Genomic DNA, 338 nt, shown 5'->3' with positions numbered 1-338 from the left:
AGGAGAAGGGGACGACAGAGGATGAGATGGCTGGATGGCGTCACCGACTTGATGGACATGAGTTTGAGTAGACTCCGGGAGTTGGTGATAGACAGGGAGGCCTGGCGTGCTGCAATTTATGGGGTTGCAAAGAGTCGGACACAACTGAGAGAATGAACTGAACTGAACCAACTCTAATAATGGGTGGTGAGTTACAGGTTGGGGTCAACAATATTATGAATATTAGAGACCGAGAAAAACAAAAAGCATAGCCTTTTTGTAATTTTGATTTATTTTTCTAGAACACAGAACATGAATTCTGGGGTTCCTTTGGGATTTGGGGGACAAGAACGATAGTT

Source organism: Bison bison, unplaced genomic scaffold (assembly GCF_000754665.1).
Source record: "Bison bison bison isolate TAMUID 2011002044 unplaced genomic scaffold, Bison_UMD1.0 scf7180017864366, whole genome shotgun sequence".
Classification (NCBI taxonomy): domain Eukaryota; kingdom Metazoa; phylum Chordata; class Mammalia; order Artiodactyla; family Bovidae; genus Bison; species Bison bison.
This window is presented reverse-complemented; position numbering follows the sequence as displayed.